This window comes from Dicentrarchus labrax, unplaced genomic scaffold, assembly GCF_905237075.1.
Source record: "Dicentrarchus labrax unplaced genomic scaffold, dlabrax2021, whole genome shotgun sequence".
NCBI lineage: Eukaryota > Metazoa > Chordata > Actinopteri > Moronidae > Dicentrarchus > Dicentrarchus labrax.
Genome location: NW_026136708.1, coordinates 4,657,745 through 4,680,723, shown reverse-complemented (window position 1 = coordinate 4,680,723; position 22,979 = coordinate 4,657,745). Strand labels below are relative to the sequence as shown.

General features: G+C 50.4%; 21 non-coding genes across 21 annotated transcripts; all 21 read right to left on the bottom strand.

Annotated features, from left to right (window-relative positions):
• Positions 1-295: 295 nt before the first annotated feature.
• Positions 296-368, bottom strand: trnav-cac (transfer RNA valine (anticodon CAC)). The gene has a single exon. It is a non-coding gene; the product is annotated as a tRNA-Val (tRNA).
• A 611-nt stretch (positions 369-979) lies between these two features.
• trnav-aac (transfer RNA valine (anticodon AAC)) lies at positions 980-1,052 on the bottom strand. Its single transcript has one exon. It is a non-coding gene; the product is annotated as a tRNA-Val (tRNA).
• Positions 1,053-2,514: 1,462 nt separating this feature from the next.
• trnav-cac (transfer RNA valine (anticodon CAC)) lies at positions 2,515-2,587 on the bottom strand. Its single transcript has one exon. It is a non-coding gene; the product is annotated as a tRNA-Val (tRNA).
• Positions 2,588-3,197: 610 nt separating this feature from the next.
• Positions 3,198-3,270, bottom strand: trnav-aac (transfer RNA valine (anticodon AAC)). The gene has a single exon. It is a non-coding gene; the product is annotated as a tRNA-Val (tRNA).
• Positions 3,271-4,740: 1,470 nt separating this feature from the next.
• trnav-cac (transfer RNA valine (anticodon CAC)) lies at positions 4,741-4,813 on the bottom strand. Its single transcript has one exon. It is a non-coding gene; the product is annotated as a tRNA-Val (tRNA).
• Positions 4,814-5,423: 610 nt separating this feature from the next.
• trnav-aac (transfer RNA valine (anticodon AAC)) lies at positions 5,424-5,496 on the bottom strand. Its single transcript has one exon. It is a non-coding gene; the product is annotated as a tRNA-Val (tRNA).
• A 1,474-nt stretch (positions 5,497-6,970) lies between these two features.
• Positions 6,971-7,043, bottom strand: trnav-cac (transfer RNA valine (anticodon CAC)). The gene has a single exon. It is a non-coding gene; the product is annotated as a tRNA-Val (tRNA).
• Positions 7,044-7,654: 611 nt separating this feature from the next.
• Positions 7,655-7,727, bottom strand: trnav-aac (transfer RNA valine (anticodon AAC)). The gene has a single exon. It is a non-coding gene; the product is annotated as a tRNA-Val (tRNA).
• Positions 7,728-9,201: 1,474 nt separating this feature from the next.
• trnav-cac (transfer RNA valine (anticodon CAC)) lies at positions 9,202-9,274 on the bottom strand. Its single transcript has one exon. It is a non-coding gene; the product is annotated as a tRNA-Val (tRNA).
• A 611-nt stretch (positions 9,275-9,885) lies between these two features.
• On the bottom strand, positions 9,886-9,958 carry trnav-aac (transfer RNA valine (anticodon AAC)). Its single transcript has one exon. It is a non-coding gene; the product is annotated as a tRNA-Val (tRNA).
• A 1,464-nt stretch (positions 9,959-11,422) lies between these two features.
• trnav-cac (transfer RNA valine (anticodon CAC)) lies at positions 11,423-11,495 on the bottom strand. Its single transcript has one exon. It is a non-coding gene; the product is annotated as a tRNA-Val (tRNA).
• Positions 11,496-12,105: 610 nt separating this feature from the next.
• On the bottom strand, positions 12,106-12,178 carry trnav-aac (transfer RNA valine (anticodon AAC)). Its single transcript has one exon. It is a non-coding gene; the product is annotated as a tRNA-Val (tRNA).
• Positions 12,179-13,651: 1,473 nt separating this feature from the next.
• On the bottom strand, positions 13,652-13,724 carry trnav-cac (transfer RNA valine (anticodon CAC)). Its single transcript has one exon. It is a non-coding gene; the product is annotated as a tRNA-Val (tRNA).
• A 610-nt stretch (positions 13,725-14,334) lies between these two features.
• trnav-aac (transfer RNA valine (anticodon AAC)) lies at positions 14,335-14,407 on the bottom strand. Its single transcript has one exon. It is a non-coding gene; the product is annotated as a tRNA-Val (tRNA).
• Positions 14,408-15,881: 1,474 nt separating this feature from the next.
• On the bottom strand, positions 15,882-15,954 carry trnav-cac (transfer RNA valine (anticodon CAC)). Its single transcript has one exon. It is a non-coding gene; the product is annotated as a tRNA-Val (tRNA).
• A 609-nt stretch (positions 15,955-16,563) lies between these two features.
• trnav-aac (transfer RNA valine (anticodon AAC)) lies at positions 16,564-16,636 on the bottom strand. Its single transcript has one exon. It is a non-coding gene; the product is annotated as a tRNA-Val (tRNA).
• A 1,473-nt stretch (positions 16,637-18,109) lies between these two features.
• trnav-cac (transfer RNA valine (anticodon CAC)) lies at positions 18,110-18,182 on the bottom strand. The gene has a single exon. It is a non-coding gene; the product is annotated as a tRNA-Val (tRNA).
• A 611-nt stretch (positions 18,183-18,793) lies between these two features.
• trnav-aac (transfer RNA valine (anticodon AAC)) lies at positions 18,794-18,866 on the bottom strand. The gene has a single exon. It is a non-coding gene; the product is annotated as a tRNA-Val (tRNA).
• Positions 18,867-20,338: 1,472 nt separating this feature from the next.
• On the bottom strand, positions 20,339-20,411 carry trnav-cac (transfer RNA valine (anticodon CAC)). The gene has a single exon. It is a non-coding gene; the product is annotated as a tRNA-Val (tRNA).
• Positions 20,412-21,021: 610 nt separating this feature from the next.
• On the bottom strand, positions 21,022-21,094 carry trnav-aac (transfer RNA valine (anticodon AAC)). Its single transcript has one exon. It is a non-coding gene; the product is annotated as a tRNA-Val (tRNA).
• A 1,474-nt stretch (positions 21,095-22,568) lies between these two features.
• Positions 22,569-22,641, bottom strand: trnav-cac (transfer RNA valine (anticodon CAC)). The gene has a single exon. It is a non-coding gene; the product is annotated as a tRNA-Val (tRNA).
• Between the last annotated feature and the right edge of the window lie 338 nt (positions 22,642-22,979).

Sequence of the window (22,979 nt, the reverse complement as noted above, 5' to 3'; positions counted from 1 at the left end):
ACGCCAAACCTGGCAATGCGCCAGTCCTTGTTAGTATAGTGGACAGTATCTCCGCCTGTCACGCTCAAGACCGGGCTTCAATTCCCTGACGGGGAGACACTACTTCTCTACCGCCTGCCGATCTTTTAGCGGAAAAAAAGTAAAGTAGCACAGGTGCAGCAAGCGTGTGCTTGCGTCATGCTGAGGGTATGGTTACCTTGACTTTGCCCCCGTCTGCTTACTTGATGGAGTATAGTTTGATTTTGATACTGAGTAGAGTTTGATTCCAATAATCAGATTAAAGAGCAGAGAAGACTGTTTCCGCCCGGTTTCGAACCGGGGACCTTTCGCGTGTGAAGCGAACGTGATAACCACTACACTACGGAAACGGGCAAGAGCAGCCCTCACGCAGACGCCCGCGCCGACTCACCAGCCTGCTCAAACGCAAGCTTTCCAAATTCTGGACAACGGGTTTGTTTTTGACCTGGAGAGATGGGATGAGACATTTTAAACTGGATTAAGCAAAAAGTTCCCGTTTCATGGATTTGAGTGACAGTAAATGCTGTACGCACAGGAACCATGAATGACTATTATATTAGAAACAGTCCTCGATGGTCAACCTAGCCATTTGTTGAGAAAGGTTGACTCTAGCTTGGTTCCAGCCCTGCTTTTACCAGAGTGAAAGCAACAGCAGCAACAACAAAGAAGCCTTCAGCAGGTGAGCAGAAGGAAAAAAGACAGAACATCTTCGAAGCAGAAACAGGCAATGTGCTCCAAGTCAAAGTGAAGTTAGAGGTAGGAAGAGTGACTAAATCCCTCACTGTAGGGGGAGAAGCAGCCAGTCCCTGCCTGTAGTCTCAACTGTCAAGCTTAATTTTATAGTGCGCACAGGGCTCTACTTTTTCTCCTGTTGTTTTCTAGCATTTCGTACAGTTTCATTTTTGCCCGGTTTACCTAGAAGTTGGCTTTTTGATTCAGTGTAAACGCCAATAAAGGTGGCTGTTTCCGCCCGGTTTCGAACCGGGGACCTTTCGCGTGTTAGGCGAACGTGATGACCACTACACTACGGAAACGGGCAAGGGCAGCACTCACGCAGACGCGCGTGACCACGCACCAGCCCGCTCATATGCAAGCTTTTCAAATTCGGACGATGTGTTCGTTTTTGACCTGGAGAGATGGGATGAGACATTTTAAACTGGATTCAGAAAAAGTTCCCCTTTCATGGATTTGAGTGACAGTAAATGCTGTGTTGGGCGAACGTGATCACCACTAAACTACGGGAACCACTGGCAGCTCTGGCCCGTGCGTGTGCACGTGCGCAGTTAAAATCAACTGTACACTGAACTGAAAACCTTTCTAACGCCAGAAAACCTGTTAATTTTGCAGGGTAAGGGTGTGTTTTTTGTTAAGACTTTCTACCCATGCATAGCAGCAACCCATCACTGGTTGCTGAAGTGGCTGGATCGAAGCTCTCTACTTCCCCCGTGAGTTTGCGTCCTTTGTTCTGGTCTGTGCATACGTTCCACCGCAGCCCAACGTGCAGGATGCACAGCGCAAGCTTGTCTAGAAGATATTGTCTACGGAGCGGAGAAACCCGGACTCGGCAGTCGTCGTCCTCTGCGACTTTGACAAAGGTAACCCAATCCATGAAGTCCCCAAACACAGACGGCTTGTGAAATGCCCGACCAGAGAGGAGAACATGTGTGGAGAGGTCTCAGACGGATCACCAAGTGCAAACCTAAAACCCCCAACCCGCTAACGACTTGCGCCAGGCAAACGACCTGAATGAGTTCTGCTGTGGATTTGAAAGACAAAGCGACAGTTCTTACACCATCCTCCTAGACTCCATCCGTCATTAGCGCTTTCCCTCGAGGCTGCGTCCTTTCCCCTCCGCTCCTCTGCCAGTACACCAACAGCTGCCGACTCCAGTCGTCAATTGCCTGAAGATTGCGGACGACACCACCCTCATTGGGCTCATCTGTGGTGGGGATGAGGCCGCCTACAGGTGGGAGCTTGACCATCTGGTGACCGGCTGCGGACAGAACAACTTGGAGCTCCACGCTCAAAAGACAGTGGAGATGGTTGGGGATTTCAGGAAGAGCGCACCTCTAGTGAGAGCTGAGAACGCCAGCTGAAAATCAGCAAAAACGTGTCACCGTCCTTCAGCTTCAATGCCTCCCTGTATGCCTCTTCCCTGCAAACGCCGGGAACAGCGCCACCAGTGCGTCGACACGCCAAACCTGGCAATGCGCCAGTCCTCGTTAGTATAGTGGACAGTATCTCCGCCTGTCACGCTGAAGACCGGGCTTCAATTCCCTGACGGGGAGACACTACTTCTCTACCGCCTGCCGATCTTTTAGCGGAAAAAAGTAAAGTAGCACAGGTGCAGCAAGCGTGTGCTTGCGTCATGCTGAGGGTATGGTTACCTTGACTTTGCCCCTTTTTGCGTCCGTCTGCTTACTTGACGGAGTATAGTTTGATTTTGATACTGAGTAGAGTTTGATTCCAATAATCAGATTAAAGAGCAGAGAAGACTGTTTCCGCCCGGTTTCGAACCGGGGACCTTTCGCGTGTGAAGCGAACGTGATAACCACTACACTACGGAAACGGGCAAGAGCAGCCCTCACGCAGACGCCCGCGCCGACTCACCAGCCTGCTCAAACGCAAGCTTTCCAAATTCTGGACAACGGGTTTGTTTTTGACCTGGAGAGATGGGATGAGACATTTTAAACTGGATTAAGCAAAAAGTTCCCGTTTCATGGATTTGAGTGACAGTAAATGCTGTACGCACAGGAACCATGAATGACTATTATATTAGAAACAGTCCTCGATGGTCAACCTAGCCATTTGTTGAGAAAGGTTGACTCTAGCTTGGTTCCAGCCCTGCTTTTACCAGAGTGAAAGCAACAGCAGCAACAACAAAGAAGCCTTCAGCAGGTGAGCAGAAGGAAAAAAGACAGAACATCTTCGAAGCAGAAACAGGCAATGTGCTCCAAGTCAAAGTGAAGTTAGAGGTAGGAAGAGTGACTAAATCCCTTACTGTAGGGGAGAAGCAGCCAGTCCCTGCCTGTAGTCTCAACTGTCAAGCTTAATTTTATAGTGCGCACAGGGCTCTACTTTTTCTCCTGTTGTTTTCTAGCATTTCGTACAGTTTCATTTTTGCCCGGTTTACCTAGAAGTTGGCTTTTTGATTCAGTGTAAACGCCAATAAAGGTGGCTGTTTCCGCCCGGTTTCGAACCGGGGACCTTTCGCGTGTTAGGCGAACGTGATGACCACTACACTACGGAAACGGGCAAGGGCAGCACTCACGCAGACGCGCGTGACCACGCACCAGCCCGCTCATATGCAAGCTTTTCAAATTCCGGACGATGTGTTCGTTTTTGACCTGGAGAGATGGGATGAGACATTTTAAACTGGATTCAGAAAAAGTTCCCCTTTCATGGATTTGAGTGACAGTAAATGCTGTGTTGGGCGAACGTGATCACCACTAAACTACGGGAACCACTGGCAGCTCTGGCCCGTGCGTGTGCACGTGCGCAGTTAAAATCAACTGTACACTGAACTGAAAACCTTTCTAACGCCAGAAAACCTGTTAATTTTGCAGGGTAAGGGTGTGTTTTTTGTTAAGACTTTCTACCCATGCATAGCAGCAACCCATCACTGGTTGCTGAAGTGGCTGGATCGAAGCTCTCTACTTCCCCGTGAGTTTGCGTCCTTTGTTCTGGTCTGTGCATACGTTCCACCGCAGCCCAACGTGCAGGATGCACAGCGCAAGCTTGTCTAGAAGATATTGTCTACGGAGCGGAGAAACCCGGACTCGGCAGTCGTCGTCCTCTGCGACTTTGACAAAGGTAACCCAATCCATGAAGTCCCCAAACACAGACGGCTTGTGAAATGCCCGACCAGAGAGGAGAACATGTGTGGAGAGGTCTCAGACGGATCACCAAGTGCAAACCTAAAACCCCCAACCCGCTAACGACTTGCGCCAGGCAAACGACCTGAATGAGTTCTGCTGTGGATTTGAAAGACAAAGCGACAGTTCTTACACCATCCTCCTAGACTCCATCCGTCATTAGCGCTTTCCCTCGAGGCTGCGTCCTTTCCCCTCCGCTCCTCTGCCAGTACACCAACAGCTGCCGACTCCAGTCGTCAATCCGTCAATTGCCTGAAGATTGCGGACGACACCACCCTCATTGGGCTCATCTGTGGTGGGGATGAGGCCGCCTACAGGTGGGAGCTTGACCATCTGGTGACCGGCTGCGGACAGAACAACTTGGAGCTCCACGCTCAAAAGACAGTGGAGATGGTTGGGGATTTCAGGAAGAGCGCACCTCTAGTGAGAGCTGAGAACGCCAGCTGAAAATCAGCAAAAACGTGTCACCGTCCTTCAGCTTCAATGCCTCCCTGTATGCCTCTTCCCTGCAAACGCCGGGAACAGCGCCACCAGTGCGTCGACACGCCAAACCTGGCAATGCGCCAGTCCTCGTTAGTATAGTGGACAGTATCTCCGCCTGTCACGCTGAAGACCGGGCTTCAATTCCCTGACGGGGAGACACTACTTCTCTACCGCCTGCCGATCTTTTAGCGGAAAAAAGTAAAGTAGCACAGGTGCAGCAAGCGTGTGCTTGCGTCATGCTGAGGGTATGGTTACCTTGACTTTGCCCCTTTTTGCGTCCGTCTGCTTACTTGACGGAGTATAGTTTGATTTTGATACTGAGTAGAGTTTGATTCCAATAATCAGATTAAAGAGCAGAGAAGACTGTTTCCGCCCGGTTTCGAACCGGGGACCTTTCGCGTGTGAAGCGAACGTGATAACCACTACACTACGGAAACGGGCAAGAGCAGCCCTCACGCAGACGCCCGCGCCGACTCACCAGCCTGCTCAAACGCAAGCTTTCCAAATTCTGGACAACGGGTTTGTTTTTGACCTGGAGAGATGGGATGAGACATTTTAAACTGGATTAAGCAAAAAGTTCCCGTTTCATGGATTTGAGTGACAGTAAATGCTGTACGCACAGGAACCATGAATGACTATTATATTAGAAACAGTCCTCGATGGTCAACCTAGCCATTTGTTGAGAAAGGTTGACTCTAGCTTGGTTCCAGCCCTGCTTTTACCAGAGTGAAAGCAACAGCAGCAACAACAAAGAAGCCTTCAGCAGGTGAGCAGAAGGAAAAAGACAGAACATCTTCGAAGCAGAAACAGGCAATGTGCTCCAAGTCAAAGTGAAGTTAGAGGTAGGAAGAGTGACTAAATCCCTCACTGTAGGGGGAGAAGCAGCCAGTCCCTGCCTGTAGTCTCAACTGTCAAGCTTAATTTTATAGTGCGCACAGGGCTCTACTTTTTCTCCTGTTGTTTTCTAGCATTTCGTACAGTTTCATTTTTGCCCGGTTTACCTAGAAGTTGGCTTTTTGATTCAGTGTAAACGCCAATAAAGGTGGCTGTTTCCGCCCGGTTTCGAACCGGGGACCTTTCGCGTGTTAGGCGAACGTGATGACCACTACACTACGGAAACGGGCAAGGGCAGCACTCACGCAGACGCGCGTGACCACGCACCAGCCCGCTCATATGCAAGCTTTTCAAATTCCGGACGATGTGTTCGTTTTTGACCTGGAGAGATGGGATGAGACATTTTAAACTGGATTCAGAAAAAAGTTCCCCTTTCATGGATTTGAGTGACAGTAAATGCTGTGTTGGGCGAACGTGATCACCACTAAACTACGGGAACCACTGGCAGCTCTGGCCCGTGCGTGTGCACGTGCGCAGTTAAAATCAACTGTACACTGAACTGAAAACCTTTCTAACGCCAGAAAACCTGTTAATTTTGCAGGGTAAGGGTGTGTTTTTTGTTAAGACTTTCTACCCATGCATAGCAGCAACCCATCACTGGTTGCTGAAGTGGCTGGATCGAAGCTCTCTACTTCCCCCGTGAGTTTGCGTCCTTTGTTCTGGTCTGTGCATACGTTCCACCGCAGCCCAACGTGCAGGATGCACAGCGCAAGCTTGTCTAGAAGATATTGTCTACGGAGCGGAGAAACCCGGACTCGGCAGTCGTCGTCCTCTGCGACTTTGACAAAGGTAACCCAATCCATGAAGTCCCCAAACACAGACGGCTTGTGAAATGCCCGACCAGAGAGGAGAACATGTGTGGAGAGGTCTCAGACGGATCACCAAGTGCAAACCTAAAACCCCCCAACCCGCTAACGACTTGCGCCAGGCAAACGACCTGAATGAGTTCTGCTGTGGATTTGAAAGACAAAGCGACAGTTCTTACACCATCCTCCTAGACTCCATCCGTCATTAGCGCTTTCCCTCGAGGCTGCGTCCTTTCCCCTCCGCTCCTCTGCCAGTACACCAACAGCTGCCGACTCCAGTCGTCAATCCGTCAATTGCCTGAAGATTGCGGACGACACCACCCTCATTGGGCTCATCTGTGGTGGGGATGAGGCCGCCTACAGGTGGGAGCTTGACCATCTGGTGACCGGCTGCGGACAGAACAACTTGGAGCTCCACGCTCAAAAGACAGTGGAGATGGTTGGGGATTTCAGGAAGAGCGCACCTCTAGTGAGAGCTGAGAACGCCAGCTGAAAATCAGCAAAAACGTGTCACCGTCCTTCAGCTTCAATGCCTCCCTGTATGCCTCTTCCCTGCAAACGCCGGGAACAGCGCCACCAGTGCGTCGACACGCCAAACCTGGCAATGCGCCAGTCCTCGTTAGTATAGTGGACAGTATCTCCGCCTGTCACGCTGAAGACCGGGCTTCAATTCCCTGACGGGGAGACACTACTTCTCTACCGCCTGCCGATCTTTTAGCGGAAAAAAAGTAAAGTAGCACAGGTGCAGCAAGCGTGTGCTTGCGTCATGCTGAGGGTATGGTTACCTTGACTTTGCCCCTTTTTGCGTCCGTCTGCTTACTTGACGGAGTATAGTTTGATTTTGATACTGAGTAGAGTTTGATTCCAATAATCAGATTAAAGAGCAGAGAAGACTGTTTCCGCCCGGTTTCGAACCGGGGACCTTTCGCGTGTGAAGCGAACGTGATAACCACTACACTACGGAAACGGGCAAGAGCAGCCCTCACGCAGACGCCCGCGCCGACTCACCAGCCTGCTCAAACGCAAGCTTTCCAAATTCTGGACAACGGGTTTGTTTTTGACCTGGAGAGATGGGATGAGACATTTTAAACTGGATTAAGCAAAAAGTTCCCGTTTCATGGATTTGAGTGACAGTAAATGCTGTACGCACAGGAACCATGAATGACTATTATATTAGAAACAGTCCTCGATGGTCAACCTAGCCATTTGTTGAGAAAGGTTGACTCTAGCTTGGTTCCAGCCCTGCTTTTACCAGAGTGAAAGCAACAGCAGCAACAACAAAGAAGCCTTCAGCAGGTGAGCAGAAGGAAAAAAGACAGAACATCTTCGAAGCAGAAACAGGCAATGTGCTCCAAGTCAAAGTGAAGTTAGAGGTAGGAAGAGTGACTAAATCCCTCACTGTAGGGGGAGAAGCAGCCAGTCCCTGCCTGTAGTCTCAACTGTCAAGCTTAATTTTATAGTGCGCACAGGGCTCTACTTTTTCTCCTGTTGTTTTCTAGCATTTCGTACAGTTTCATTTTTGCCCGGTTTACCTAGAAGTTGGCTTTTTGATTCAGTGTAAACGCCAATAAAGGTGGCTGTTTCCGCCCGGTTTCGAACCGGGGACCTTTCGCGTGTTAGGCGAACGTGATGACCACTACACTACGGAAACGGGCAAGGGCAGCACTCACGCAGACGCGCGTGACCACGCACCAGCCCGCTCATATGCAAGCTTTTCAAATTCCGGACGATGTGTTCGTTTTTGACCTGGAGAGATGGGATGAGACATTTTAAACTGGATTCAGAAAAAAGTTCCCCTTTCATGGATTTGAGTGACAGTAAATGCTGTGTTGGGCGAACGTGATCACCACTAAACTACGGGAACCACTGGCAGCTCTGGCCCGTGCGTGTGCACGTGCGCAGTTAAAATCAACTGTACACTGAACTGAAAACCTTTCTAACGCCAGAAAACCTGTTAATTTTGCAGGGTAAGGGTGTGTTTTTTGTTAAGACTTTCTACCCATGCATAGCAGCAACCCATCACTGGTTGCTGAAGTGGCTGGATCGAAGCTCTCTACTTCCCCCGTGAGTTTGCGTCCTTTGTTCTGGTCTGTGCATACGTTCCACCGCAGCCCAACGTGCAGGATGCACAGCGCAAGCTTGTCTAGAAGATATTGTCTACGGAGCGGAGAAACCCGGACTCGGCAGTCGTCGTCCTCTGCGACTTTGACAAAGGTAACCCAATCCATGAAGTCCCCAAACACAGACGGCTTGTGAAATGCCCGACCAGAGAGGAGAACATGTGTGGAGAGGTCTCAGACGGATCACCAAGTGCAAACCTAAAACCCCCCAACCCGCTAACGACTTGCGCCAGGCAAACGACCTGAATGAGTTCTGCTGTGGATTTGAAAGACAAAGCGACAGTTCTTACACCATCCTCCTAGACTCCATCCGTCATTAGCGCTTTCCCTCGAGGCTGCGTCCTTTCCCCTCCGCTCCTCTGCCAGTACACCAACAGCTGCCGACTCCAGTCGTCAATCCGTCAATTGCCTGAAGATTGCGGACGACACCACCCTCATTGGGCTCATCTGTGGTGGGGATGAGGCCGCCTACAGGTGGGAGCTTGACCATCTGGTGACCGGCTGCGGACAGAACAACTTGGAGCTCCACGCTCAAAAGACAGTGGAGATGGTTGGGGATTTCAGGAAGAGCGCACCTCTAGTGAGAGCTGAGAACGCCAGCTGAAAATCAGCAAAAACGTGTCACCGTCCTTCAGCTTCAATGCCTCCCTGTATGCCTCTTCCCTGCAAACGCCGGGAACAGCGCCACCAGTGCGTCGACACGCCAAACCTGGCAATGCGCCAGTCCTCGTTAGTATAGTGGACAGTATCTCCGCCTGTCACGCTGAAGACCGGGCTTCAATTCCCTGACGGGGAGACACTACTTCTCTACCGCCTGCCGATCTTTTAGCGGAAAAAAAGTAAAGTAGCACAGGTGCAGCAAGCGTGTGCTTGCGTCATGCTGAGGGTATGGTTACCTTGACTTTGCCCCTTTTTGCGTCCGTCTGCTTACTTGACGGAGTATAGTTTGATTTTGATACTGAGTAGAGTTTGATTCCAATAATCAGATTAAAGAGCAGAGAAGACTGTTTCCGCCCGGTTTCGAACCGGGGACCTTTCGCGTGTGAAGCGAACGTGATAACCACTACACTACGGAAACGGGCAAGAGCAGCCCTCACGCAGACGCCCGCGCCGACTCACCAGCCTGCTCAAACGCAAGCTTTCCAAATTCTGGACAACGGGTTTGTTTTTGACCTGGAGAGATGGGATGAGACATTTTAAACTGGATTAAGCAAAAAGTTCCCGTTTCATGGATTTGAGTGACAGTAAATGCTGTACGCACAGGAACCATGAATGACTATTATATTAGAAACAGTCCTCGATGGTCAACCTAGCCATTTGTTGAGAAAGGTTGACTCTAGCTTGGTTCCAGCCCTGCTTTTACCAGAGTGAAAGCAACAGCAGCAACAACAAAGAAGCCTTCAGCAGGTGAGCAGAAGGAAAAAAGACAGAACATCTTCGAAGCAGAAACAGGCAATGTGCTCCAAGTCAAAGTGAAGTTAGAGGTAGGAAGAGTGACTAAATCCCTCACTGTAGGGGGAGAAGCAGCCAGTCCCTGCCTGTAGTCTCAACTGTCAAGCTTAATTTTATAGTGCGCACAGGGCTCTACTTTTTCTCCTGTTGTTTTCTAGCATTTCGTACAGTTTCATTTTTGCCCGGTTTACCTAGAAGTTGGCTTTTTGATTCAGTGTAAACGCCAATAAAGGTGGCTGTTTCCGCCCGGTTTCGAACCGGGGACCTTTCGCGTGTTAGGCGAACGTGATGACCACTACACTACGGAAACGGGCAAGGGCAGCACTCACGCAGACGCGCGTGACCACGCACCAGCCCGCTCATATGCAAGCTTTTCAAATTCCGGACGATGTGTTCGTTTTTGACCTGGAGAGATGGGATGAGACATTTTAAACTGGATTCAGAAAAAGTTCCCCTTTCATGGATTTGAGTGACAGTAAATGCTGTGTTGGGCAACGTGATCACCACTAAACTACGGGAACCACTGGCAGCTCTGGCCCGTGCGTGTGCACGTGCGCAGTTAAAATCAACTGTACACTGAACTGAAAACCTTTCTAACGCCAGAAAACCTGTTAATTTTGCAGGGTAAGGGTGTGTTTTTTGTTAAGACTTTCTACCCATGCATAGCAGCAACCCATCACTGGTTGCTGAAGTGGCTGGATCGAAGCTCTCTACTTCCCCCGTGAGTTTGCGTCCTTTGTTCTGGTCTGTGCATACGTTCCACCGCAGCCCAACGTGCAGGATGCACAGCGCAAGCTTGTCTAGAAGATATTGTCTACGGAGCGGAGAAACCCGGACTCGGCAGTCGTCGTCCTCTGCGACTTTGACAAAGGTAACCCAATCCATGAAGTCCCCAAACACAGACGGCTTGTGAAATGCCCGACCAGAGAGGAGAACATGTGTGGAGAGGTCTCAGACGGATCACCAAGTGCAAACCTAAAACCCCCCAACCCGCTAACGACTTGCGCCAGGCAAACGACCTGAATGAGTTCTGCTGTGGATTTGAAAGACAAAGCGACAGTTCTTACACCATCCTCCTAGACTCCATCCGTCATTAGCGCTTTCCCTCGAGGCTGCGTCCTTTCCCCTCCGCTCCTCTGCCAGTACACCAACAGCTGCCGACTCCAGTCGTCAATTGCCTGAAGATTGCGGACGACACCACCCTCATTGGGCTCATCTGTGGTGGGGATGAGGCCGCCTACAGGTGGGAGCTTGACCATCTGGTGACCGGCTGCGGACAGAACAACTTGGAGCTCCACGCTCAAAAGACAGTGGAGATGGTTGGGGATTTCAGGAAGAGCGCACCTCTAGTGAGAGCTGAGAACGCCAGCTGAAAATCAGCAAAAACGTGTCACCGTCCTTCAGCTTCAATGCCTCCCTGTATGCCTCTTCCCTGCAAACGCCGGGAACAGCGCCACCAGTGCGTCGACACGCCAAACCTGGCAATGCGCCAGTCCTCGTTAGTATAGTGGACAGTATCTCCGCCTGTCACGCTGAAGACCGGGCTTCAATTCCCTGACGGGGAGACACTACTTCTCTACCGCCTGCCGATCTTTTAGCGGAAAAAAAGTAAAGTAGCACAGGTGCAGCAAGCGTGTGCTTGCGTCATGCTGAGGGTATGGTTACCTTGACTTTGCCCCTTTTTGCGTCCGTCTGCTTACTTGACGGAGTATAGTTTGATTTTGATACTGAGTAGAGTTTGATTCCAATAATCAGATTAAAGAGCAGAGAAGACTGTTTCCGCCCGGTTTCGAACCGGGGACCTTTCGCGTGTGAAGCGAACGTGATAACCACTACACTACGGAAACGGGCAAGAGCAGCCCTCACGCAGACGCCCGCGCCGACTCACCAGCCTGCTCAAACGCAAGCTTTCCAAATTCTGGACAACGGGTTTGTTTTTGACCTGGAGAGATGGGATGAGACATTTTAAACTGGATTAAGCAAAAAGTTCCCGTTTCATGGATTTGAGTGACAGTAAATGCTGTACGCACAGGAACCATGAATGACTATTATATTAGAAACAGTCCTCGATGGTCAACCTAGCCATTTGTTGAGAAAGGTTGACTCTAGCTTGGTTCCAGCCCTGCTTTTACCAGAGTGAAAGCAACAGCAGCAACAACAAAGAAGCCTTCAGCAGGTGAGCAGAAGGAAAAAAGACAGAACATCTTCGAAGCAGAAACAGGCAATGTGCTCCAAGTCAAAGTGAAGTTAGAGGTAGGAAGAGTGACTAAATCCCTCACTGTAGGGGAGAAGCAGCCAGTCCCTGCCTGTAGTCTCAACTGTCAAGCTTAATTTTATAGTGCGCACAGGGCTCTACTTTTTCTCCTGTTGTTTTCTAGCATTTCGTACAGTTTCATTTTTGCCCGGTTTACCTAGAAGTTGGCTTTTTGATTCAGTGTAAACGCCAATAAAGGTGGCTGTTTCCGCCCGGTTTCGAACCGGGGACCTTTCGCGTGTTAGGCGAACGTGATGACCACTACACTACGGAAACGGGCAAGGGCAGCACTCACGCAGACGCGCGTGACCACGCACCAGCCCGCTCATATGCAAGCTTTTCAAATTCCGGACGATGTGTTCGTTTTTGACCTGGAGAGATGGGATGAGACATTTTAAACTGGATTCAGAAAAAAGTTCCCCTTTCATGGATTTGAGTGACAGTAAATGCTGTGTTGGGCGAACGTGATCACCACTAAACTACGGGAACCACTGGCAGCTCTGGCCCGTGCGTGTGCACGTGCGCAGTTAAAATCAACTGTACACTGAACTGAAAACCTTTCTAACGCCAGAAAACCTGTTAATTTTGCAGGGTAAGGGTGTGTTTTTTGTTAAGACTTTCTACCCATGCATAGCAGCAACCCATCACTGGTTGCTGAAGTGGCTGGATCGAAGCTCTCTACTCCCCCGTGAGTTTGCGTCCTTTGTTCTGGTCTGTGCATACGTTCCACCGCAGCCCAACGTGCAGGATGCACAGCGCAAGCTTGTCTAGAAGATATTGTCTACGGAGCGGAGAAACCCGGACTCGGCAGTCGTCGTCCTCTGCGACTTTGACAAAGGTAACCCAATCCATGAAGTCCCCAAACACAGACGGCTTGTGAAATGCCCGACCAGAGAGGAGAACATGTGTGGAGAGGTCTCAGACGGATCACCAAGTGCAAACCTAAAACCCCCCAACCCGCTAACGACTTGCGCCAGGCAAACGACCTGAATGAGTTCTGCTGTGGATTTGAAAGACAAAGCGACAGTTCTTACACCATCCTCCTAGACTCCATCCGTCATTAGCGCTTTCCCTCGAGGCTGCGTCCTTTCCCCTCCGCTCCTCTGCCAGTACACCAACAGCTGCCGACTCCAGTCGTCAATCCGTCAATTGCCTGAAGATTGCGGACGACACCACCCTCATTGGGCTCATCTGTGGTGGGGATGAGGCCGCCTACAGGTGGGAGCTTGACCATCTGGTGACCGGCTGCGGACAGAACAACTTGGAGCTCCACGCTCAAAAGACAGTGGAGATGGTTGGGGATTTCAGGAAGAGCGCACCTCTAGTGAGAGCTGAGAACGCCAGCTGAAAATCAGCAAAAACGTGTCACCGTCCTTCAGCTTCAATGCCTCCCTGTATGCCTCTTCCCTGCAAACGCCGGGAACAGCGCCACCAGTGCGTCGACACGCCAAACCTGGCAATGCGCCAGTCCTCGTTAGTATAGTGGACAGTATCTCCGCCTGTCACGCTGAAGACCGGGCTTCAATTCCCTGACGGGGAGACACTACTTCTCTACCGCCTGCCGATCTTTTAGCGGAAAAAAAGTAAAGTAGCACAGGTGCAGCAAGCGTGTGCTTGCGTCATGCTGAGGGTATGGTTACCTTGACTTTGCCCCTTTTTGCGTCCGTCTGCTTACTTGACGGAGTATAGTTTGATTTTGATACTGAGTAGAGTTTGATTCCAATAATCAGATTAAAGAGCAGAGAAGACTGTTTCCGCCCGGTTTCGAACCGGGGACCTTTCGCGTGTGAAGCGAACGTGATAACCACTACACTACGGAAACGGGCAAGAGCAGCCCTCACGCAGACGCCCGCGCCGACTCACCAGCCTGCTCAAACGCAAGCTTTCCAAATTCTGGACAACGGGTTTGTTTTTGACCTGGAGAGATGGGATGAGACATTTTAAACTGGATTAAGCAAAAAGTTCCCGTTTCATGGATTTGAGTGACAGTAAATGCTGTACGCACAGGAACCATGAATGACTATTATATTAGAAACAGTCCTCGATGGTCAACCTAGCCATTTGTTGAGAAAGGTTGACTCTAGCTTGGTTCCAGCCCTGCTTTTACCAGAGTGAAAGCAACAGCAGCAACAACAAAGAAGCCTTCAGCAGGTGAGCAGAAGGAAAAAAGACAGAACATCTTCGAAGCAGAAACAGGCAATGTGCTCCAAGTCAAAGTGAAGTTAGAGGTAGGAAGAGTGACTAAATCCCTCACTGTAGGGGAGAAGCAGCCAGTCCCTGCCTGTAGTCTCAACTGTCAAGCTTAATTTTATAGTGCGCACAGGGCTCTACTTTTTCTCCTGTTGTTTTCTAGCATTTCGTACAGTTTCATTTTTGCCCGGTTTACCTAGAAGTTGGCTTTTTGATTCAGTGTAAACGCCAATAAAGGTGGCTGTTTCCGCCCGGTTTCGAACCGGGGACCTTTCGCGTGTTAGGCGAACGTGATGACCACTACACTACGGAAACGGGCAAGGGCAGCACTCACGCAGACGCGCGTGACCACGCACCAGCCCGCTCATATGCAAGCTTTTCAAATTCCGGACGATGTGTTCGTTTTTGACCTGGAGAGATGGGATGAGACATTTTAAACTGGATTCAGAAAAAAGTTCCCCTTTCATGGATTTGAGTGACAGTAAATGCTGTGTTGGGCGAACGTGATCACCACTAAACTACGGGAACCACTGGCAGCTCTGGCCCGTGCGTGTGCACGTGCGCAGTTAAAATCAACTGTACACTGAACTGAAAACCTTTCTAACGCCAGAAAACCTGTTAATTTTGCAGGGTAAGGGTGTGTTTTTTGTTAAGACTTTCTACCCATGCATAGCAGCAACCCATCACTGGTTGCTGAAGTGGCTGGATCGAAGCTCTCTACTTCCCCCGTGAGTTTGCGTCCTTTGTTCTGGTCTGTGCATACGTTCCACCGCAGCCCAACGTGCAGGATGCACAGCGCAAGCTTGTCTAGAAGATATTGTCTACGGAGCGGAGAAACCCGGACTCGGCAGTCGTCGTCCTCTGCGACTTTGACAAAGGTAACCCAATCCATGAAGTCCCCAAACACAGACGGCTTGTGAAATGCCCGACCAGAGAGGAGAACATGTGTGGAGAGGTCTCAGACGGATCACCAAGTGCAAACCTAAAACCCCCCAACCCGCTAACGACTTGCGCCAGGCAAACGACCTGAATGAGTTCTGCTGTGGATTTGAAAGACAAAGCGACAGTTCTTACACCATCCTCCTAGACTCCATCCGTCATTAGCGCTTTCCCTCGAGGCTGCGTCCTTTCCCCTCCGCTCCTCTGCCAGTACACCAACAGCTGCCGACTCCAGTCGTCAATCCGTCAATTGCCTGAAGATTGCGGACGACACCACCCTCATTGGGCTCATCTGTGGTGGGGATGAGGCCGCCTACAGGTGGGAGCTTGACCATCTGGTGACCGGCTGCGGACAGAACAACTTGGAGCTCCACGCTCAAAAGACAGTGGAGATGGTTGGGGATTTCAGGAAGAGCGCACCTCTAGTGAGAGCTGAGAACGCCAGCTGAAAATCAGCAAAAACGTGTCACCGTCCTTCAGCTTCAATGCCTCCCTGTATGCCTCTTCCCTGCAAACGCCGGGAACAGCGCCACCAGTGCGTCGACACGCCAAACCTGGCAATGCGCCAGTCCTCGTTAGTATAGTGGACAGTATCTCCGCCTGTCACGCTGAAGACCGGGCTTCAATTCCCTGACGGGGAGACACTACTTCTCTACCGCCTGCCGATCTTTTAGCGGAAAAAAAGTAAAGTAGCACAGGTGCAGCAAGCGTGTGCTTGCGTCATGCTGAGGGTATGGTTACCTTGACTTTGCCCCTTTTTGCGTCCGTCTGCTTACTTGACGGAGTATAGTTTGATTTTGATACTGAGTAGAGTTTGATTCCAATAATCAGATTAAAGAGCAGAGAAGACTGTTTCCGCCCGGTTTCGAACCGGGGACCTTTCGCGTGTGAAGCGAACGTGATAACCACTACACTACGGAAACGGGCAAGAGCAGCCCTCACGCAGACGCCCGCGCCGACTCACCAGCCTGCTCAAACGCAAGCTTTCCAAATTCTGGACAACGGGTTTGTTTTTGACCTGGAGAGATGGGATGAGACATTTTAAACTGGATTAAGCAAAAAGTTCCCGTTTCATGGATTTGAGTGACAGTAAATGCTGTACGCACAGGAACCATGAATGACTATTATATTAGAAACAGTCCTCGATGGTCAACCTAGCCATTTGTTGAGAAAGGTTGACTCTAGCTTGGTTCCAGCCCTGCTTTTACCAGAGTGAAAGCAACAGCAGCAACAACAAAGAAGCCTTCAGCAGGTGAGCAGAAGGAAAAAAGACAGAACATCTTCGAAGCAGAAACAGGCAATGTGCTCCAAGTCAAAGTGAAGTTAGAGGTAGGAAGAGTGACTAAATCCCTCACTGTAGGGGAGAAGCAGCCAGTCCCTGCCTGTAGTCTCAACTGTCAAGCTTAATTTTATAGTGCGCACAGGGCTCTACTTTTCTCCTGTTGTTTTCTAGCATTTCGTACAGTTTCATTTTTGCCCGGTTTACCTAGAAGTTGGCTTTTTGATTCAGTGTAAACGCCAATAAAGGTGGCTGTTTCCGCCCGGTTTCGAACCGGGGACCTTTCGCGTGTTAGGCGAACGTGATGACCACTACACTACGGAAACGGGCAAGGGCAGCACTCACGCAGACGCGCGTGACCACGCACCAGCCCGCTCATATGCAAGCTTTTCAAATTCCGGACGATGTGTTCGTTTTTGACCTGGAGAGATGGGATGAGACATTTTAAACTGGATTCAGAAAAAGTTCCCCTTTCATGGATTTGAGTGACAGTAAATGCTGTGTTGGGCGAACGTGATCACCACTAAACTACGGGAACCACTGGCAGCTCTGGCCCGTGCGTGTGCACGTGCGCAGTTAAAATCAACTGTACACTGAACTGAAAACCTTTCTAACGCCAGAAAACCTGTTAATTTTGCAGGGTAAGGGTGTGTTTTTTGTTAAGACTTTCTACCCATGCATAGCAGCAACCCATCACTGGTTGCTGAAGTGGCTGGATCGAAGCTCTCTACTTCCCCCGTGAGTTTGCGTCCTTTGTTCTGGTCTGTGCATACGTTCCACCGCAGCCCAACGTGCAGGATGCACAGCGCAAGCTTGTCTAGAAGATATTGTCTACGGAGCGGAGAAACCCGGACTCGGCAGTCGTCGTCCTCTGCGACTTTGACAAAGGTAACCCAATCCATGAAGTCCCCAAACACAGACGGCTTGTGAAATGCCCGACCAGAGAGGAGAACATGTGTGGAGAGGTCTCAGACGGATCACCAAGTGCAAACCTAAAACCCCCCAACCCGCTAACGACTTGCGCCAGGCAAACGACCTGAATGAGTTCTGCTGTGGATTTGAAAGACAAAGCGACAGTTCTTACACCATCCTCCTAGACTCCATCCGTCATTAGCGCTTTCCCTCGAGGCTGCGTCCTTTCCCCTCCGCTCCTCTGCCAGTACACCAACAGCTGCCGACTCCAGTCGTCAATCCGTCAATTGCCTGAAGATTGCGGACGACACCACCCTCATTGGGCTCATCTGTGGTGGGGATGAGGCCGCCTACAGGTGGGAGCTTGACCATCTGGTGACCGGCTGCGGACAGAACAACTTGGAGCTCCACGCTCAAAAGACAGTGGAGATGGTTGGGGATTTCAGGAAGAGCGCACCTCTAGTGAGAGCTGAGAACGCCAGCTGAAAATCAGCAAAAACGTGTCACCGTCCTTCAGCTTCAATGCCTCCCTGTATGCCTCTTCCCTGCAAACGCCGGGAACAGCGCCACCAGTGCGTCGACACGCCAAACCTGGCAATGCGCCAGTCCTCGTTAGTATAGTGGACAGTATCTCCGCCTGTCACGCTGAAGACCGGGCTTCAATTCCCTGACGGGGAGACACTACTTCTCTACCGCCTGCCGATCTTTTAGCGAAAAAAAAGTAAAGTAGCACAGGTGCAGCAAGCGTGTGCTTGCGTCATGCTGAGGGTATGGTTACCTTGACTTTGCCCCTTTTTGCGTCCGTCTGCTTACTTGACGGAGTATAGTTTGATTTTGATACTGAGTAGAGTTTGATTCCAATAATCAGATTAAAGAGCAGAGAAGACTGTTTCCGCCCGGTTTCGAACCGGGGACCTTTCGCGTGTGAAGCGAACGTGATAACCACTACACTACGGAAACGGGCAAGAGCAGCCCTCACGCAGACGCCCGCGCCGACTCACCAGCCTGCTCAAACGCAAGCTTTCCAAATTCTGGACAACGGGTTTGTTTTTGACCTGGAGAGATGGGATGAGACATTTTAAACTGGATTAAGCAAAAAGTTCCCGTTTCATGGATTTGAGTGACAGTAAATGCTGTACGCACAGGAACCATGAATGACTATTATATTAGAAACAGTCCTCGATGGTCAACCTAGCCATTTGTTGAGAAAGGTTGACTCTAGCTTGGTTCCAGCCCTGCTTTTACCAGAGTGAAAGCAACAGCAGCAACAACAAAGAAGCCTTCAGCAGGTGAGCAGAAGGAAAAAAGACAGAACATCTTCGAAGCAGAAACAGGCAATGTGCTCCAAGTCAAAGTGAAGTTAGAGGTAGGAAGAGTGACTAAATCCCTCACTGTAGGGGAGAAGCAGCCAGTCCCTGCCTGTAGTCTCAACTGTCAAGCTTAATTTTATAGTGCGCACAGGGCTCTACTTTTTCTCCTGTTGTTTTCTAGCATTTCGTACAGTTTCATTTTTGCCCGGTTTACCTAGAAGTTGGCTTTTTTGATTCAGTGTAAACGCCAATAAAGGTGGCTGTTTCCGCCCGGTTTCGAACCGGGGACCTTTCGCGTGTTAGGCGAACGTGATGACCACTACACTACGGAAACGGGCAAGGGCAGCACTCACGCAGACGCGCGTGACCACGCACCAGCCCGCTCATATGCAAGCTTTTCAAATTCCGGACGATGTGTTCGTTTTTGACCTGGAGAGATGGGATGAGACATTTTAAACTGGATTCAGAAAAAAGTTCCCCTTTCATGGATTTGAGTGACAGTAAATGCTGTGTTGGGCGAACGTGATCACCACTAAACTACGGGAACCACTGGCAGCTCTGGCCCGTGCGTGTGCACGTGCGCAGTTAAAATCAACTGTACACTGAACTGAAAACCTTTCTAACGCCAGAAAACCTGTTAATTTTGCAGGGTAAGGGTGTGTTTTTTGTTAAGACTTTCTACCCATGCATAGCAGCAACCCATCACTGGTTGCTGAAGTGGCTGGATCGAAGCTCTCTACTTCCCCGTGAGTTTGCGTCCTTTGTTCTGGTCTGTGCATACGTTCCACCGCAGCCCAACGTGCAGGATGCACAGCGCAAGCTTGTCTAGAAGATATTGTCTACGGAGCGGAGAAACCCGGACTCGGCAGTCGTCGTCCTCTGCGACTTTGACAAAGGTAACCCAATCCATGAAGTCCCCAAACACAGACGGCTTGTGAAATGCCCGACCAGAGAGGAGAACATGTGTGGAGAGGTCTCAGACGGATCACCAAGTGCAAACCTAAAACCCCCAACCCGCTAACGACTTGCGCCAGGCAAACGACCTGAATGAGTTCTGCTGTGGATTTGAAAGACAAAGCGACAGTTCTTACACCATCCTCCTAGACTCCATCCGTCATTAGCGCTTTCCCTCGAGGCTGCGTCCTTTCCCCTCCGCTCCTCTGCCAGTACACCAACAGCTGCCGACTCCAGTCGTCAATCCGTCAATTGCCTGAAGATTGCGGACGACACCACCCTCATTGGGCTCATCTGTGGTGGGGATGAGGCCGCCTACAGGTGGGAGCTTGACCATCTGGTGACCGGCTGCGGACAGAACAACTTGGAGCTCCACGCTCAAAAGACAGTGGAGATGGTTGGGGATTTCAGGAAGAGCGCACCTCTAGTGAGAGCTGAGAACGCCAGCTGAAAATCAGCAAAAACGTGTCACCGTCCTTCAGCTTCAATGCCTCCCTGTATGCCTCTTCCCTGCAAACGCCGGGAACAGCGCCACCAGTGCGTCGACACGCCAAACCTGGCAATGCGCCAGTCCTCGTTAGTATAGTGGACAGTATCTCCGCCTGTCACGCTGAAGACCGGGCTTCAATTCCCTGACGGGGAGACACTACTTCTCTACCGCCTGCCGATCTTTTAGCGGAAAAAAAGTAAAGTAGCACAGGTGCAGCAAGCGTGTGCTTGCGTCATGCTGAGGGTATGGTTACCTTGACTTTGCCCCTTTTTGCGTCCGTCTGCTTACTTGACGGAGTATAGTTTGATTTTGATACTGAGTAGAGTTTGATTCCAATAATCAGATTAAAGAGCAGAGAAGACTGTTTCCGCCCGGTTTCGAACCGGGGACCTTTCGCGTGTGAAGCGAACGTGATAACCACTACACTACAGAAACGGGCAAGAGCAGCCCTCACGCAGACGCCCGCGCCGACTCACCAGCCTGCTCAAACGCAAGCTTTCCAAATTCTGGACAACGGGTTTGTTTTTGACCTGGAGAGATGGGATGAGACATTTTAAACTGGATTAAGCAAAAAGTTCCCGTTTCATGGATTTGAGTGACAGTAAATGCTGTACGCACAGGAACCATGAATGACTATTATATTAGAAACAGTCCTCGATGGTCAACCTAGCCATTTGTTGAGAAAGGTTGACTCTAGCTTGGTTCCAGCCCTGCTTTTACCAGAGTGAAAGCAACAGCAGCAACAACAAAGAAGCCTTCAGCAGGTGAGCAGAAGGAAAAAAGACAGAACATCTTCGAAGCAGAAACAGGCAATGTGCTCCAAGTCAAAGTGAAGTTAGAGGTAGGAAGAGTGACTAAATCCCTCACTGTAGGGGAGAAGCAGCCAGTCCCTGCCTGTAGTCTCAACTGTCAAGCTTAATTTTATAGTGCGCACAGGGCTCTACTTTTTCTCCTGTTGTTTTCTAGCATTTCGTACAGTTTCATTTTTGCCCGGTTTACCTAGAAGTTGGCTTTTTGATTCAGTGTAAACGCCAATAAAGGTGGCTGTTTCCGCCCGGTTTCGAACCGGGGACCTTTCGCGTGTTAGGCGAACGTGATGACCACTACACTACGGAAACGGGCAAGGGCAGCACTCACGCAGACGCGCGTGACCACGCACCAGCCCGCTCATATGCAAGCTTTTCAAATTCCGGACGATGTGTTCGTTTTTGACCTGGAGAGATGGGATGAGACATTTTAAACTGGATTCAGAAAAAAGTTCCCCTTTCATGGATTTGAGTGACAGTAAATGCTGTGTTGGGCGAACGTGATCACCACTAAACTACGGGAACCACTGGCAGCTCTGGCCCGTGCGTGTGCACGTGCGCAGTTAAAATCAACTGTACACTGAACTGAAAACCTTTCTAACGCCAGAAAACCTGTTAATTTTGCAGGGTAAGGGTGTGTTTTTTGTTAAGACTTTCTACCCATGCATAGCAGCAACCCATCACTGGTTGCTGAAGTGGCTGGATCGAAGCTCTCTACTTCCCCCGTGAGTTTGCGTCCTTTGTTCTGGTCTGTGCATACGTTCCACCGCAGCCCAACGTGCAGGATGCACAGCGCAAGCTTGTCTAGAAGATATTGTCTACGGAGCGGAGAAACCCGGACTCGGCAGTCGTCGTCCTCTGCGACTTTGACAAAGGTAACCCAATCCATGAAGTCCCCAAACACAGACGGCTTGTGAAATGCCCGACCAGAGAGGAGAACATGTGTGGAGAGGTCTCAGACGGATCACCAAGTGCAAACCTAAAACCCCCCAACCCGCTAACGACTTGCGCCAGGCAAACGACCTGAATGAGTTCTGCTGTGGATTTGAAAGACAAAGCGACAGTTCTTACACCATCCTCCTAGACTCCATCCGTCATTAGCGCTTTCCCTCGAGGCTGCGTCCTTTCCCCTCCGCTCCTCTGCCAGTACACCAACAGCTGCCGACTCCAGTCGTCAATCCGTCAATTGCCTGAAGATTGCGGACGACACCACCCTCATTGGGCTCATCTGTGGTGGGGATGAGGCCGCCTACAGGTGGGAGCTTGACCATCTGGTGACCGGCTGCGGACAGAACAACTTGGAGCTCCACGCTCAAAAGACAGTGGAGATGGTTGGGGATTTCAGGAAGAGCGCACCTCTAGTGAGAGCTGAGAACGCCAGCTGAAAATCAGCAAAAACGTGTCACCGTCCTTCAGCTTCAATGCCTCCCTGTATGCCTCTTCCCTGCAAACGCCGGGAACAGCGCCACCAGTGCGTCGACACGCCAAACCTGGCAATGCGCCAGTCCTCGTTAGTATAGTGGACAGTATCTCCGCCTGTCACGCTGAAGACCGGGCTTCAATTCCCTGACGGGGAGACACTACTTCTCTACCGCCTGCCGATCTTTTAGCGGAAAAAAAGTAAAGTAGCACAGGTGCAGCAAGCGTGTGCTTGCGTCATGCTGAGGGTATGGTTACCTTGACTTTGCCCCTTTTTGCGTCCGTCTGCTTACTTGACGGAGTATAGTTTGATTTTGATACTGAGTAGAGTTTGATTCCAATAATCAGATTAAAGAGCAGAGAAGACTGTTTCCGCCCGGTTTCGAACCGGGGACCTTTCGCGTGTGAAGCGAACGTGATAACCACTACACTACAGAAACGGGCAAGAGCAGCCCTCACGCAGACGCCCGCGCCGACTCACCAGCCTGCTCAAACGCAAGCTTTCCAAATTCTGGACAACGGGTTTGTTTTTGACCTGGAGAGATGGGATGAGACATTTTAAACTGGATTAAGCAAAAAGTTCCCGTTTCATGGATTTGAGTGACAGTAAATGCTGTACGCACAGGAACCATGAATGACTATTATATTAGAAACAGTCCTCGATGGTCAACCTAGCCATTTGTTGAGAAAGGTTGACTCTAGCTTGGTTCCAGCCCTGCTTTTACCAGAGTGAAAGCAACAGCAGCAACAACAAAGAAGCCTTCAGCAGGTGAGCAGA